The sequence below is a fragment of the Apodemus sylvaticus genome, chromosome 2 (genome assembly GCF_947179515.1).
Source record: "Apodemus sylvaticus chromosome 2, mApoSyl1.1, whole genome shotgun sequence".
NCBI classification, from domain to species: Eukaryota; Metazoa; Chordata; class Mammalia; order Rodentia; family Muridae; genus Apodemus; species Apodemus sylvaticus.
In genome coordinates this window covers 120,666,497-120,681,171 of record NC_067473.1, presented here as the reverse complement: position 1 = coordinate 120,681,171, position 14,675 = coordinate 120,666,497, and the positions used below count along the sequence as shown (strand labels likewise).

The following is a 14,675-nucleotide window of genomic DNA, read 5'->3' as shown; positions in this document are numbered from 1 at the left end:
GTTGCTTTTTTGTATGGTTCTCTTTGTTTCTACTTGATTGATTTCGGCCCTGAGTTTGATGATTACCTGCCTTCTATTCCTCCTGGGCGAAATAGCTTCTTTCTGTTCTAGGGCTTTCAGGTGTGTCATTAAGCTGGTAATGTATGCTCTCTCCATTTTCTTTTTGGAGGCACTCAGGGCTATGAGTTTTCCTCTTAGCACTGCTTTCATTGTGTCCCATAGATTTCGGTATGTTGTGTTTTCATTTTCATTGTGTTCTAAAAAGTCTTTAATTTCTTTCTTTATTTCTTCCTTGACCAAGGTATCATTGAGTAGAGTATTGTTCAGTTTCCACGTGTATGTGGGTTTTCTGTTGTTTCTGTTGCTATTGAAGACCACTTTTACTCCATAGTGATCAGATAGGAGGCATGGGATTAGTTCGATCTTCTTATATTTGTTGAGGTCTGTCTTGTGACCAATTATATGGTCGATTTTGGAGAAGGTACCATGAGGTGCTGAGAAAAAGGTATATTCTTTTGTTTTAGGATAGAATGTTCTATATATATCTGTTAAATCTAATTGGTCCAAAGCTTCAATTAGTTTCATTGTGTCCCTGTTTAGTTTCTGTTTTCCTGATCGGTCCATTGAGGAAAGTGCAGTGTTGAAGTCACCCACAATTATTGTGTTAGGTGCAATGTGTGCTTTTAGTTTTAATAAAGTTTCTTTTACGAAAGAGGGTGCCCTTGCATTTGGGGCATAGATGTTCAGGATTGACAGTTCTTCTTTTTGTATTTTTCCTTTGACCAGCAAGAAGTGTCCCTCAGGGTCTCTTTTGATGACTTTGGGTTGAAAGACAATTTTATCTGATATTAAAATGGCTACTCCAGCTTGTTTGCTGAGACCATTTGCTTGTAAAATTGTCTTCCAGCCTTTTACTCTAAGGTAGTGTTTGTCTTTGACCCTGAGGTGTGTTTCCTGTAAGCAGCAAAATATAGGGTCCTGTTTACGTATCCATTCAGTTAGTCTGTGTCTTTTTATAGGGGCATTAAGTCCATTGATGTTAAGAGATATTAAGGAATAGTGATTGTTACTTCCTATCATTTTTGACGTTATTTTTTAAATTTGAATGCTTAACTTCTTTTGGGTTTGATGAAAGGTTACTATCTTGCTTTTCCAGGGTGAAGTTTCCTTCCTTGTATTGGTGTTGTCCTCCTATTATCCTTTTTAGGGCCGGGTTTGTGGATAGATATTGGGTAAACTTGGTTTTGTCATGAAATATCTTAGTTTCTCCATCTATGGTGATTGAGAGTTTTGCTGGATATAGTAGTTTTGGTTGGCATTTGTGTTCTCTTAGAGTCTGCATGAGATCTGCCCAGGACCTTCTAGCCTTCATAGTCTCAGGTGAAAAGTCTGCTGTGATTCTGATAGTTGTTATATGTTACTTGGCCTTTTTCTCTTACTGCCTTTAGTATTCTTTCTTTGTTTAGAACATTTGGTGTTTTGATTATTATGTGATGGGAAGTAGTTCTGTTCTGGTCCAGTCTGTTTGGAGTTCTGTAGGCTTCTTGTATATTCATGGGCATCTCTCTCTTTAGGTTAGGGAAGTTTTCTTCCATAATTTTATTGAAGATATTTGCTGGCCCTTTAAGTTGTAAATCTTCACTCTCATCTATGCCTATAATCCTTAGGTTTGGTCTTCTCATTGTGTCCTGGATTTCCTGGATATTTTGGGTTACAAGCTTTTTGCATTTTGCATTTTCTTTAACTGTTGAGTCCATGGTTTCTATGGAATCTTCAGCATCTGAGATTCTTTCTTCTATCTCTTGTATTCTGTTGTTGATATTTGCATCTCTGTCCCCTGATTTCTTCCCAAGGCTTTCTATCTCCAAAGTTGTCTCCCTTTGAGTTTTCTTAGTTGTTTCTACTTCTGATTTTAGATCCTGGATGGTTTTGCTTAGCTCCTTCACTTGCTTGTTTGTGTTTTCCTGTAATTCTTTAAGAGATTTTTGTGTTTCCTCTTTCATGACCTCAGCCTGTTGACCAAAGTTCTCCTGTATTTCTTTAAGAGATTTTTGTGTTTCGTCTTTAATGACCTCAGCCTATTGACCAAAGTTCTCCTGTATTTCTTTAAGTGTTTTTTGCATTTCCTCCTTGTTGGCTTTTATATTCTCCTGGATTTGTTTCAATGATTTTTGTGTTTCCCTTGCAAGGGCTTCTAACTTTTGATCCATTTTCTCCTGAATTTCTTTAAGCATGTCCTTCATGTGTTCCTGTACCAGCATCATGACCAGTGATTTTAAATCCAAATCTTGTTTTACTGGTGTGATGTGGTATCCAGGACATGTTGGTAGAGGAGAATTGGGTTCAGATGTTGCCATATTGCCTTGATTTCTGTTAGTGACGTTCCTGCGTTTGTTTACCTTTTGCCATCTAGTTCTCACTGGTGTTAGTTTGTCTTGTCAGTGCTGGACTCACCAGTGCAAGCTGCCCCTTCCCAGTTGGCCTCTGTTGCACAGCTTACCTCCTGCACTGCTTGTAGACAGGGTGCTGCTGCCCAGGCTGTTCAGATCCCAAAGCAGGCACCCGAAGGCTGGTGCCAGGTGACTAGGAAGGCTCCCGCTGGGGCCCGCTGGATTCACTGGAGCACACTGACTTCTCCCAGCTGGCCGCCCGGAAGCCCAGCTAGCCTCTTGCAGGACTTGGAGATGTGGTGCGGCCGCCCAGGCTGATCTGGATCCGGAAGCGGAGAGAGTTGAGCTGAGGGCTTCCGCCTGAGGCCTTGCCCCAGATTGTGTCTGTGGACCAGATGGAGCCCGTGTGCGCCCCCAGGGAGTGCCGACGGTGTATCCTGTTGTGACCTCCCCTGTGTTCTGCTCACTCCGCAACTGGGCTGGCGCACACAATGTTAGCCTGGCCGCCCAGTCCCTGAGTCCAGGCAAAAGCCTCGGAGGCCAAGGTCCGAGCAAAGTTCCCCTAGGGCTATGACTGTTAATTGGGTCCACCAGGTGACTAGGATAGTGGGTGTGCGTGCCCGCGCTCCCTGAAAGCGCAGGGAGAGTCTGCTATGCTAACAACCTCCTGGGCGGGTTGACTCACAGATGGTCCACCAAGCCGCCCAGTTCTTGGGGTCAGTCCTGTGCCTTTTGGGGCCTAGACCCCCGCTTTGTTAGCCTCAGGCTATGCCTGTTACAGGTCTGCCCGCCAGAGCTCTCTGTCGTCCTGCAGGCAAAATGGTGGCGCGTGCGTAGGCCTGGGCAAAAAACCTCCTGGCTGGGTTGGCACCCCGATGGCCCCCCGACCAGCCCAGGGCCTGGGTGCAGGCCAACGCCCATTGGGCTCAGACCACCGCGGTGTTGGCCTCGGATTATGTTTGTGTACCTCAGTCTGTCCGATCCCTGGAGTCCGAAGCCAAGATGGATGTACCTCTCCTGACTGGTGGGAGGCCGAGTTCTGAAGTGGCTTCCGTGCAGGAAAGGCGCCGCACAACTGCAGCTGCTTGCCGCCCGGCTGGTCAGCGAAGGTCAGTGGTCGTGGGCGCAGGGCCTAACTGGACCCTGTGTCACCTTGGTTCCACTGCTGATGGCCCTTCAGCTGGACCAGCCACTGCTGCACTGCCGCCGCTGCCGCCGCCGCCGCCGCCGCCGCCGGAAGTCTAAAATTCTTTTTATTAATTTTTAAAATTATATTATTCTTTAATCATTTTTTACACTACAGTCCTTATCCCCCTCCCAGTACCATCTCTGACTGTTTCTCATTCCCTTACACCTCTCTCATCACCAGAAGCATGTTTCCATCTTCCAACCATACCACACTAGACCTCCCCAACCCTGGGGCCTCAATCTCCCAAGTGTTAGACACATGTTCTCTGACTTTGGTCAGACCAGGCAGTCGTCTGCTGTATATGTGCCTGAGGCCTCATATCAGCTGGTGTGTGCTGCCTGGTTAGTGTCTCAATGTCAGAGATCTTTGGGGTCCAGGTTAGTTGAGACTGTTGGTCTTCCTATGGACTCACACTCCTCCTTATAGTCATTCCCTAAAGGAGGTGGTGAGACATGCTAGTATGTACCAGAGACCTGGGAGGTGAGAGCCTCTCAGGACTCAAAGGGATGGACCTTATATATGTGTCCAATAGTGGGGAAAGGGAACTTGTATAGTCCATCTGAAGTAGAAAGATAGGGCATCAAGTGGAAGGATGGAATTGTCATTCAACAGTTAAAAACTCTGACTCAGACTTGTTCCTATCTAAAAGAACTGCAGGGACAAAACTGAGAAGAGACTGAGGGAATGAAGCTCCATCAACAGGCCCAATTTGGGATCCAGCTCAAGGAGAGGACCCGAGGCCTGACACTATTATTAATAGTATGGTGTGCTGACAGTCAGGAGCCTAGCATGGATGCCCTCTGAGAGGCCCAACAAGCTGCTGAAAGAGTCAGATGCATACTTTAAAATTTTTTTTGTTTTTTTTTTGTTTTTTTGAGACAGGGTTTCTCTGTATAGCCCTGGCTGTCCTGGAACTCACTCTGTACCCAGGCTGGCCCCACCCTCAGAAATCTGCCTGCCTCTGCCTCTCAAGTGCTGGATTAAAGGCATGTACCACCACAGCCCGGCTTAAAATATTTTTTATTGACTTTTATTTTTTTTCATTTTTCATATGCATTGGTATTTTGTTTGCATGTATGTCTGTGTGAGGGTGTTGTATGTCCTGGAACTGAAGTTACAGACCATTGTGAGCTGACACACGAGGGCTGGGAATTGTGAATATAAACTAATGCTCTGAACTGATAAGCCAATATCTGCAACCAGAGAATTCACTAATTTCCTTGTGAAGGCACTTAGTGCTATGAACTTTACCCTTAACACTGCTTTCAATGTGTCCCTTAAGTTTGTGTATATCGTACATTTATTTTCATTGAATTCTAGAAAATTTTTCTTTCTTAATTTCCTTCTTGACCCAGGGGTCATTCATTAGAGAATTGTTCAGGGTATATGGGTTTGTAGGCTTTCTGTTAATTCTGTTGCTGTTGAATGAAGTGGAAATCTCTGATTTCTTTGAAGACCCAGTTGTGTCATATGATGTTTTTCTGTAAACTCCATTGTATAAGCTGAAGCAGACATATCAGAGGTTGTTTTGCAGAAAACCTGGCTTTTATTTGGAAGCAGCCTGGAAAAGGGGCATGTAATGTTTTTCTATAGCATAAATGTGGGAGAACATGTGCTGTTTTTGGAAGAGTATAAATATGACCGAACACCCAGTAGATGATGCTTTGTGGTATTGGTTTGTCTTGGCACACTTTACTGGTCATTGTTTGCCATGACTTCATAGAGAGACAAAGGTATAAGAGTGCTTCCATCTGGTGGTGTTCTCATGGATTCTTCCACCTCACAGGACTCAGGTCAATTGGCAAAGCCTCCAAGTTTCTTGTGGATGGGACTGCCATTGCTGATTCATGAATGGTATTTGCGAGTGGTTCAAGCTACCTCTGCAGTATATCAGTATAACTGCTGATATACTGACAATGAAGATTGGAGTCAATACAAAGAATTATTTGCACATACTCCTCTGCCCTATTCACCTTTCCTTTCCACTACCTCTGGTGGGTGGTGGGCTAGAAGGGTGGTGAAAAAAATTTAGAGTGCCCTTATTAAAAGTAGCTTTTGAAAATCCAAAGCCAACAGTTAAAATTCAGTTTTAATCAGTGGTTGTCTGATAAGATACAAGGCAGGGGGGGTGTCATTTATTTTTTTATATTTGTTGAGATTTATTTTGTGAAAAAGTACATAGTAATTTATTTTTTAAAAAAGTTATTGGTTATTTTAAGTACATTTCAAATATTATCTCCCTTCCTGGTTTTACTTTCTGAAAAACCCCATCCCATACCCCTTTGCCCCTGCTTCCATAAGGGTGTTCCTTCAACCACCTACCCACTTCCACCCAACTGCCCTTTCATTTCCCTATACCAGGGCATCAAGCCTTCACAGGACCAAGGGCTTCCTCTCCAATTGATGCCAGATAAGTCTATCCTCTTCTATATATGCAGCTGGAGCCATGGGTTCCTCCAGATGTATTCTTTGATTAGTGGTTTAGTCCCTGGGAGCTCTGGGGAATCTTGTTGGTTGATACTGTTGTTCTTCTTATGGGGTTGCAAACCCTTTCAGCTCCTTTACTCCTTCCCCTAACTCCTCATCTGGGGTTCCCATGCTCAATCCGATCGTTGGCTGCAAGCATCAGCATCCATATTGGTAAGACTCTGGGAGAGCCTCTCAGGAGACATCAATATCAAGTTCCTGTCAGTAAGCAATTCTTGGTGTCAGTAATAGTGACCGGGTTTGGTGGGGCAGTATATGCATGGCCTTTTCTTTAGTCTCTACTACATTCTTTGTCCTTGTATTTCTTTTAGACAGGAGCAATTCTGGTTTAAATTTTTGAGAAGTACAGGTAATACCATCCTTAAACTGTAGGACATGCCTAACATCTGGATATGGTCTCTACAGGTTTTCTCTCCCCATTATTGAGTATTTCAGCTACCCTCATTCTTGTTGGGTCCTGGAACCCTTTTGCTTTCCTGGAGTGTGGGACTTTCAGTTTGCTACACCCAGTTCCCCATACCCCATTGCTACATACCTCTTTCAATTTCCTGACCATCTCTACATCTGCCCTGTCTCCTCTCACACCTGATCCTGCCCCACTTTTTTGGTATTTTTTTGAGATTTGGTTTGTGACTGAGTACATGGTCAAATTTTGAGAAAGTTTTGTGAAGTGCTGAGAAGAGGGTCTATTCTTTGGTGTTTGCATGAAATGTTCTGTAGATATGTGTTAGATCCACTGGAATCATAACACCTGTTAACTCCATTATTTATTCAGCTTCTGTCTGGATGCTCTATTCCTTAGTGAGAGTAGTTATTGAAGTCTCTCACTATTCATGTGTGGCATTTCATGTTTGCCTTAAGCTGTAGTAATATTTCTTTACACAATATGGTTGCACTTGCATTTGGAGCATAAATGTTCACAATTGAGACATCATCTGGTTAGACATTTCCTTTGCTGAGTATGAAGTGTCCTTCCCCATCTTTTGTTTAATTTTGTTTGAGATTCTGTTTGTTAGCTATTAGAGGAGCTTCACCAAGCTTGCTTTTTGGAGCCATTATCTTTTGGAAAATCTTTTGAAGAACCTTTTCTCTGAGATAATATGTATCTTTTATGTTGAAGTGTGTTTCTTGAATACAACAGAAGGATGGATCCTATTTTCATATCCCTTGTGTTAGTATGTGTCTTTTCATAGGGGAGTCAAATACATTAATGTTGAAAGATATTAATGATCAGTGATTGTTAGTTCCTGTATTTTGATGTTGGTGGTGGGACTGTATTTTTGTGATTATATTGTTTACTTTTTGCTGTGAGATGATTAATTGGGTGTAGTTACATTCTGTGTTTTAGCGTTTTCCTTTTAGTGTCTTCTGCAGGGTTGAATCTGTATGTGTGTGTGTGTGTGTGTGTGTGTAGTGCAAATTTTATTTGGTATGCAATATCTTGTTTTCTCTGTCAATGGTGATAAAAAGTTTTGCTGTGTCCAGTTGTTGGGCATGGCATCTATGATTTCTAAAAGTGTGCCAGCTATCTGTCCAAACCTTTGACTTTTACAGTCTCTGTTGAAAAATCAGTTGTAATTGTAATACGTCTACCTTTATATGTTACTTGGCACCTTTCCCATGCAGATTTTAATATTATTTTCCTCTACATTTAGTATTTTAATTATAATTACATAGTAGTGCTGCTTTCTTTTCTGGTCCAATCTCTTTGGTGTTCTATAAGCTTATAGTACCTTTGTAGTCATATCTTTCTTTAGGTTAGGAAAATTTTCTTCCTTGATTTTGCTCAAAGGGTTTTTAGGCCTTTGAACAGGGTATCTTGTCCTTCTGCTATTACTATTATTATTGGGTTTTGTCTTTTCATAGTGCCACAGAATTCCTGGATGTTTCATTTGAGGAATTTTTAGATTTAACATTTTCTTTGTCTAAGGAACACATTTCTTCTCCTGTATCTTCAGCCCCTGAGATACATTCTTCTAACGCTTGTATTCTGTTGATGATGCTTATATCTATTGTTCCTGTTCACTTACCTAGATTTTCTAATTCTAGATTTGCCTCAGTTTGTGTTTTCTTTATTGCTTCTATTTAATATGCAGGTCTTGAACAATTTCCTTCACTTATTTTTGTTTTTGTTTTGTTGGCATTATAGTGTTTTATTGAACGTCATCTTCATTTACATTGCCAACGGTAAAACCTTTCCCAATTTCCCACCTCCCTAAAGACCCCAAACCCCTCCTCCCTCCCCCTGCCTCCATATATATGTCCCTCCACCCGCACACTCCCACCTCCCTTCCTCGGTTTCCCTTTGTTGTGGCCTCTATTGAGCCTTTACCTGACCAAGGATCATTCCTCCCATTGATGCTCAACAAGTCCTTCCTCTACCACATTTTTGGCTGGAACCATGTGTGCCCCTTGGTTGATGGTTCAGTCCCTGGGAGTCTTGTGGAACCTGAGTGGCTGAAATCATTGTTCTTCTCATGGGGCTGTAAACCCCTTCAGCTCCTTCCGACCATCCTCCAGATACTCCATTGGGGACCCCATGCCCAGTCCCGTAGTTGGTTGGTAGGATCTGCCTCTTTATTTGTAAGGCTCTGACAAGACCCCTCTGGAGACCACCATAGCATGCTCCTTTTGGTATAGATTTCTTCTTGTCCATAGTAGTGTCAGGATTTGTTGACTCTATAGGATGAATCCCCAGGTAGGACAGTCTCTGGGTTGTCTTTACTTCAGTCTCTGCTCCACACATTGTCTCCCTCATTGCTCCTGTGAGTATTTTGTTTCCTTTCGTAGAGGAACCAAAGCACCCTCACTAAAGTCCTCCTTCTTCTTGAGCTTCCAGTGCTGGGTGAATTGTACCTTGTTTATTTTAAGCTTTTGGGCTAACATCTGTTTATTAGTGAGTGCATACCATATGTGTTCATTTGTGATTGGGTTGCCTTGTTCAGGATGACACATTCTAGTTCCATCCATTTGCTTAAGAATTTCATGAATTCATTGTTTTTAATAGCGGAATAGTACTCTATTATGTATATATACCACAGTTTCTGTATCCATACCTCTGTTGAGGGACATCTGGGTTCTTTCCAGCTTCTGGCTATTATAAATAAGGCAGCTATGAACATAGTGGAGCACATGTCCTTATTATATAGGGGAGCATCTTCTGGGTATATGCCAGGAGTGGTATAACTGGGTCTGCAGGTATTTACTAAATATTTTATCTTTTTCTCAAATTCTTTAAGGGATTTTTTTTTCATTTCTTCCTTAGAGACCTCTACCATCTTATAAAATTGTTTTTTCCTTTTATTGGATACTTATTTACTTTTCCAATGTTATCCCCTTTCTAGGTCTCCCCTCTGGAACCCCTCCCCCCATCCCATCCTTTCTCTCCATGCCTCTGTGAGGGTGCTTTTCCACTCATACATGCACTCCCATCTCCCAGCCCTGACATTCCCCTACACTAGCGCATCAAACACCCTCAGGCTCAAGGGTCATTCCTCCCACTGATGTTCAACAAGTCCATCTTCTGTCACATACTCGGCCAGAGCCAGGTCCCTCCACGTGTACTATTTGGTTGGTGGTCCATTCCTAGGGACCTCCACAAATTCTAGTCAGTTGACACTATTTTTCCACCTGTGGGGATGAAAACCCCCTCATCTCCTTCAGTCCCTTCTCCAACTCCTCCCTCATAGACTCTGTGCTCAGTCCAATGGTTGGCTGCAAGTATCCATCTCTGTATTTGTCAGGCTCTGGTAGAACCTTTCAGGAGACGGGTATATCAGACTGTCAGCAAGCACTTCTCAGCATCGGCAATAGTGTCTGCATTTGGTGACTGTATATGGGATGGATCCCCAGGTGGGGCAGTCTCTGGATGGCCTTTCCTTTAGTCTCTGCTCCATACTTGGTCTCCTTATTTCCTCCTGTGACTATTTTGTTTCCCCTTCTAAGAAGCAATGAAGCATTGACACTTTGGTCTTCCTTCTTGAGCTTCATATGGTCTGTGAATTGTATATTCATATCTTAAACTTTTGAGCTAATATCCACTTATAAGTGAGTGCAGACTATGTGTGTTCTTTTGTAACTGGCTTACATCACTCAGGATGATATTTTCAAGTTTCATCCATTTGCCTGTGAACTTCATTAAGTCATTGTTTTAAAAAGCTGAGTAGTATTCCATGGTATAAATGTACCACATTATCTGTATCCATTCATCTGTTAAGGGACCTCTGGGTTCTTTCCAGCTGAATATTATGAATATGGCTGTTAGGAATGTAGTGAAGCAAGTGTCCTTATTACATTTTGGAGCCTATTCTGGGTATATGCCCAGGAGCATATACCCAGAATACACACACACACACACACACACACACACACACACACACACACACACACACATATATATATATATATATATATATATCCAACAGCTGTGTCCTCAGGTATTACTATGTTCCTTAAAGAAATACAGGACAATGCAATCAAACAGGTGAAGCAATTGAACAAAAACTGTCCAGGATCTGAAAATGGAAGTAGAATCATTAAAAAAAACTGAAAGGGAGACAGGCCTTTAGATGGAAAATCTAGGAAAGAGAACAGGAGTCACAGATGCAAGCATCACCAACAGAATACAAGAGATGGAAGAGAGAATCTCAGTGCAGAAGATACAAGACATAGACACAACAGTCAAGGAAAATACAAAAGTAAAAAGTTCCTATCCTAAAACATTCAAGAAATCCAGGACAAAGTGAAAAGACACAACCTGAGAATAATAGGTACAGAAGAGAGTGAAGATTCTCAAGTCAAAGTGATAGCAAATATCTTCAGCAAAATAATAGAAGAAAACTTTCCTAACTTAACAAAATAAATGCCCATAAACATGCAAGAAGCCTATAGAACACCAAACAGATAGAAATAGAAAAGAAATTACTCTCATCAAGTAATGATTAAAACACCAAATGCACAGAACAAAGAAAGAATACTGAAAACAGTAAGGGTTAAAAATGTCAAGTAACACATGAAGGCAGACCAATCAGAATTACATTGGACTTCTTACCAGAGACTATAAAAGTCAGAATATCCTGGAAGATGTCATACAGACCTTAAGAGATCAAAAATGCCTGCCCATGCTATAATATCCAGCAAAACTCACAATTACCATAAATGGAGAAACCAAAGTTTTCCAAGACAAAATCAGATTTAAACAATAGCTTTCTACTAATCCAGGCCTACAGAGGATAATAGAACGAAAAGTCCAACACAAAGAGGGAAACAATACCCAAATAAGAGCAAAAAAATAATCTTTTAACAACAAATCCAAAAGAAGAGAAACACACAGATGTAATTCCAACCCTAAAACTAAAAGTAACAAGAAGCAATGATCATTGGCCCCTAATATCTCTCAAAATCAATGGACTCATCACCCAATAACAATACGTAGGCTCAGGAATCCCAGGGACTAAACCATCAACCAAGGTGTACACATGGTTCCAGTCAAAAGTGTGGCAGAGGAATGCCTTGTTGGGGATCAGTGGGAGGAGCGGTCCTTGGTCCTGTGAAGGCTCAATAGATGCTCCAACAAAGGGAAATCGAGGGGAGGGGAGGTGGAGTGTGTGGGTGGAGGAGTATATGTGTGGAGGCTGGGGCAGGGAGGAGGGATTGGGGGTTTTGGGGGAGGGGGAAACCAGGAAGGGTTTTAGCATTTGAAATATAAATGAGGATTATATAAAAAAGAAATAAAATAAAAACTTAAATAAATTTAAAAACACCCTTGTCATATCTCAAAGTGTATGTTGTTAAGTCTTCTGTTACATGTTTATTATCCTGTTGGTTAAAATAAATTATTTTAACAGAAAAACAACTTCATATTTCACATATGGCAAAGTACATAGACAGAATTCTATTACTGACAGTTTTGATGGTAGTATATTGGTTCTTCTTAAAGATCTTGCCTATCAAAGAAGACTCCAACATTTATCACCCTCTAATATTGGACCTCAAAAAGTTCACTAATTGTTTTTCACTGCTCATAAAGACAAAAGGGCTGACTGTGGCATACATGTGCATCACAAAGATTCCAATAGAGTAAGATGTTGGATCATTCAGGAGCATGGTCCTTGAGCAGCAGACAATGCTGTCAAAGATGGACATCAGCACAAAGAAGGTCATGAGCATCAGGATGGTGTGGGTAGTCCTTTGCTCTGGAGATGTTTTTGGGGAAAGGCTGGTACCTTGAAGATGCTGGGCCTGTTTCCTGTTCCTGCACAAGAGAGCCACCATGTACCAAGTCGAGAGGACCATGAGACTAATAAAGATTTCCCTGATGGCCAGCAGAGTAGAAAACAAACTCTGCATGAGCTAACTCAAGGGTAGAGTAGAGCAGGACTGAGTAACATAAATAAAGTTATTTGTGGTCAAATTTGGGGTGGCAATGATGGATAACAAGAGGTGACTGCTAATTAGCATATAGAAGACACCCAGGAAAATAATGGCACATGAGATATGATGGGGAGATTTGTGCTTGAACTTTGCTAAGCAGGAGCTTCTGGGACTGAGGATGATGGCCTGGAGGACACTCAACAGGCTGGTTATACAAAGAGAGAGATCTCTAAAAACTGTGCAGGTAGACAAGAAATTTACATATAATGTCATCCCATCCCCTCCACAAAATAGAAATGTCTGTGGCTATGAATCCTGCAACAAGTAGCATCAGTAGGTGGATTAGGGACAAGAGACCAATGGCAAGTCAGTGAGTCTGGACCTGTGCCCTCGAATGAACTTGAGGATGTGGAAGAGAAAAAAGGAAGCTGTAGCCTGAGATTCCAATGCCAATTTCGATGAAAAAGCTGTTCCTTATTTTAGAATTTGTGTGGAGTTTGCTGTTCTTATTCATCATATGTGAGAACAGTGACTGAGTAGAAAAGAGCAGAACCTCACTCACCACTCCTTGGAAACTCTGCTCCCTTCATTATAAACTACTGAAGACATCAGTTCCAATGCACTCCACACTGACCATCTCACCTGTGCTAAGCTGAGCCATGGCTAGATCCTGTCTTATGGTGGCTGCATCAATGTGTGAGCTCCTTTAATATTAAATTCTGCACACATCAGAGAATATGTCTTTTCTTACCTAGCATGTGTGTGTTTTCCTGGAGCAGGAGCATCTTATTTGGTTTTCATCCACAACATCTTTGCTGCCAGCAACATCACATTCAGAGTTTTACTATTTTGGGTGAGTTTGAGTGAGGAGGATTGTGTGAAAGAAACCAGTTCTACCCAATGAAAGAGGTCCTGTGGATTGGGTATGTACTTATCCTATTTGGGGCTACCTTTAATTTATTGTAAAATGAACTTTCTTAATATATTTATATAGCAAATGTTGAGAAATGTGATCTGTGAATCTAGATGTTTCTCTTTCCACATACAACCTGCCATTTTAACCAAGTGTAACCAGAACACTATGAGACCGAGCTCCAGTTACCTGCTCCTGAACATAAAGACAGCTATGTGCCTGTGTTTGGTAGGCACTAGGTATATAAGAACATCCTGATTAGGCACCAGCCATGGTAGTGTTCCAGCCCAAGATGGTCTCTGTAGATATTTCTCCTGCTGGTTTACTCATGCATTGCCTTATGTTTGTGCTCTGGGAGAGATACCACAATACATAGTGACTGGTCAGCTCCATCCCTGCTTGAAACAGAAGATAAAAATAAATAAATTTCAAAACAGGAAAATATTGGTGTGGAGTACTTTCTAGAGAACTCGGGTAGACAATTCAGTCTTTGAGTGATACTCTATATCTTCATCTTCCGTGTTTGTAATCTCAATCTAGAACTTCCTCCAAGAGAACAGCAAAGTGAGCAAATGTCTGCAGTGCTTACTCCATGTCTTCCTTCAGGATGTGAAGTCTGGGGGAAATAGAGTTATAATTAAAAGATTTTGTATAGTCCCTTATTAATTATAGAATTAAAGGAAAATGGTACAACTCAGTGTTGAAAGACAGGCTCTATAGGAGTCTGCATTCCTTCTTTGTATAATTGAGGGTTGAAACTTATCCAGATTTCTGATATGCAACTACAACTTTATATTCATCTATGTGCTGTATATCCTGTAAAATTATTACAGATTCTTGATTAGACATTGACTTATGAAAACACCATAACCAAACCCATGTTAGGTAGTAAAGCTTTTATTGCATGGTACTGCTAATAATCCATCATCCAGGTTCTTGGTGGAAGAACTTACAGAAGAGGCCTACAGGCAAGAACTGATGCAAAATCATGGAAGAGTGCTGTTTACCGGCTTGTTGCTTCATGGCTTTCCTGGTCTGTATTCATAACTACCAGCCCAGAGCCTATATTCACACTGAGCCCTCTCTCATAGATTTCCCATCAAGAAAACTCACAAAAAATGTGGCCACATGTCAATCTGGTGGGGGAAATTATCTGAACTGACACTACCTTCCCTCTTTCTAAATGACTTACCTTGTACCAAAACAAGGAAAGAAACAAACAAACCAAAATAGTTGTCACAGATGACCCCTTGTCAGGTTGACACAAAAACAAATAACTGTTACACTATAAACTTCTCTCTTTTTTTGTTCCCAAGATATCATA

At 41.5% G+C, this 14,675-nt stretch overlaps 1 pseudogene; it reads right to left on the bottom strand.

Annotated features, from left to right (window-relative positions):
• Positions 1-12,036: 12,036 nt before the first annotated feature.
• On the bottom strand, positions 12,037-12,994 carry LOC127678054 (vomeronasal type-1 receptor 45-like; annotated as a pseudogene).
• Positions 12,995-14,675: the final 1,681 nt, after the last annotated feature.